The sequence below is a fragment of the Gavialis gangeticus genome, unplaced genomic scaffold (assembly GCF_001723915.1).
Source record: "Gavialis gangeticus isolate Ggan-Ray unplaced genomic scaffold, GavGan_comp1, whole genome shotgun sequence".
Classification (NCBI taxonomy): Eukaryota; Metazoa; Chordata; order Crocodylia; family Gavialidae; genus Gavialis; species Gavialis gangeticus.
In genome coordinates, this window is record NW_017729034.1 from 88327423 (window position 1) to 88330611 (window position 3189).

Here is a 3189-nt window from a genome sequence, read left to right on the forward strand (position 1 = left end):
CCTTCAGTGTATTTGGCATTCTTTCTCTTCTTATCAGCTTAACATAAAATTGCACTTCCCAATGTCCAAAAACAAAACAAAACAAAACAAAACATCAGTTCTCCCTCCCTTCAAAAGTAATTATAAAAATATTTCAAGTCTCTGTTTTAAACTACAAGTTCACTTGATTACAACCTTGACAGCTGGTACTCTTACCTAAATTATATTTTTGTTGGCTAAAATCTTTGGTTTTACATGAACAGCCAAAAAGGAAAAGGAGTGCGCTGTATTTTTTCTTGAAAGGTGCACTTTAATTGCTACTTTATGTTATAAGTGAGGCCCAAAACTTGATTGCTACAAAAGTGTTTCTTTTTAGAATAGTGCTTATCGTAAATTCTATATAAAGATTACACCGGAAAGAAGCTACATAATTTGCATGTATAGTTTTGTAAAAAAGAGGTGAAGGGAATTGAAACTACATGTAAAAGTAAACCTGTGAAAAAGTATGGGTTTGAGTCTGTAAATTAAAAATTAGATTGGGAAAATATGATCATATGTTCAATATTTTACTATAATGTGTTTTCTGACCTTTAAGTCTGCAATAATGCTATGAACCTATGGCTTCAAACACTTCTCTTGAAAATATCTATTGAAAAGAATGGTAGTGTTAGAGTGATGTTTTAGCTTTGATGGGCCAGGAATTATGTGAGCGGCAAGGATTTTTTGGGGTGATATCTTTTAATGGGCCAACTGGATAGTTGGGAAAAGGGGAGGGTACAGAACTGGGCTGTATAATTTTTCATGAAGAGTATTATGAATAAGGTTTGTTATTGAAGACTTATAATAAGCAGTTCCAAAATTTGAAAGAAATACTCAAATACATGTTACAAAACATGATATAATTCATAGAATGTATCAGAAAAATAATATTTGTTGAAAAGTTTTATTTAATGAGCAATTGTCTAAGTTAAAAAAAAAATTATCTTTTCAGTTGGGGTGTTTTGCATATTTTGTCAGCAAGGTATCAATGTGGTCTTCATTTGAATTAAAATAGTGCTTTCTCCATTTCCATGTTTTTTATGGAGTTTGTTTTGAAATAAAATAAGCATGGGGTATGTCCTATTGTAAAAACACAAGGACCCATATGTTAACTATGAAGTAAATGTGGCACATGCATAGCAGTTTGTTTACGGTAGGGTAATTCACTAAAAAGTGAATGTTAGATTTTTTTCAAGATAACTAGAATACAAATTTACTGCATACCTTTTTAATGGTGACGCTAGCATAAAACCTACTATTAAGTCATATGCATTTTGCCTTTAATTTGGTTTGTGGCTATCATAAAACAAAAATAACTTTTTGTTACCTAAATATGTCAAAACTAGTCAAGAAACATTTAACACGCTGTTTTATGGGCTAATAATGGGGGTGTTCTTTGTTGACAGGAAGATGTGATAATATTTAGTTACAGAGAATGGCCAATAAGGGGACAGAACAGATGCTTGTGATGAGAATTAGCAAAGTCTGGAATAAGGTTCAAGGATTTCTAAGTATATTTCTACTCATTTTGGAATTCCACATGTATTGTCTCTAAGTGATTCCCAGATAAAATGCTTCTGATGACAAGTAAACAATACCAAAAATAAATTGATGAAAGCAAACTTGGCGCTCATTGAAACCTGTGCTACCGGATTGCCTAAAGTTGTACCTTGTGTATTTTCTTCCTCTTGCCTTCAGCCTGTGTGCCTAGTTGTAACTGATTTCCTGGATGTTCCAGGAGGCAGAGTAAAATCCAACTCAGTCTCTCCTAGAAGGCCAGAGATATGCAGAGAGGAAGAATAAAAAATGTAAAAAAACAGTCACAGAGGAATTCTGGTGAAAAAACAGGGCTATAAATAAGTTGAGCAGGTAGACCTACTGAGTTAGGTGGTGGCATTTTTTGCCTAGTCACTTTTGAGAACAGGACTAAACCATGTAGTTTATGTGAGCCAGCTTTTGTGTGTGTTTGAGATAATTTCTAGCATCTTGGTGCAGTGGATTTTTTTGAAATCTTACAATGCTTGTTTTACATGTAACTACAACTTGTGAAAATAACCAGAAGGAAGATAATTGCATTTGTCTTCTAACAAGATTACATGGTCCATTACATTTGTAAGATTAAATGCATTTGTTTTTCTTGCTTGGTGGGACAAAAATGGTTTTTTAAAAAGAAAAACTGGACATATACAGATTCATAGAATTAAAACCTGATTGTGTTGAAGTCAAGAGTTTCTCCATTGACTTCACTAGAACCAGGATTTCATTAATGGGAGATCCATGGGAGTTTCTTAATTTATGACAACAAAGGCAAGATTTTTCTATACTTTTTGATCCTTATGAGAATTTGATTTGATGTGTATAACGCAGACCATAAACAGATCCATTTTAAATAAATTAAATAAATGTTTAGAAGAAAGAGTTTTTTTCTTTACTATACCTTCCAAAGTATTTGTATGTAACTGTTTTCACAGTCCTTCTCAAAAGTGGAACACAAAATGTAGCATGTTAATCGATGATTTGTGCCTAGTCCTCCAGTCCCGATAGAGGCGAAGTTCCCACAGAAGTAAATGGGAATTTTGCCAACCATAAGATTGAGCTGTTAGATAGTCTGTAAGTGCTCCCTAAAACTTAAGTTGTGGGCAGATTATTTTCATTTCATTTGACTTTTTGATATAGTTAATTCCTGAAAATGCTTGATTAGGATGTTACCAATATACGTGAACCTGTGTGTGATTATCATTAGGATTTAAGTTTCTAATAAAAGTAATGTATCTGATGAAGAAATCATGGCCAGATGTTAGCAAAATAGCAAAGATTTTTATTTTTAAAAGTTTTTGTGCTTCTAACTCCACAGTTAATGTGGTAGGAAGGAAACTGGGATGAAGACAATGGTATATGAACCATGTATTGCTGATGTTGACCTCCATTATGGGGATTGATCATGAGCAATCTAAAGTCGGCTTTTAGATACTATTCACATCTTTTACATACTATTCATTTTTTTATTTTGCCACATTTTTTAAATTCCCAGGAAAAAATGTACAGAATTATTCATGACTTTGACCTGATTTATCGTGGCAGGTTATGAATGCTTTTTAGAAAGCTTCAGAATGATCCATTCTTTAGTAAGGACTATAATGTACTTTGGTGTAACTCTTAGTGCAGGCTTGG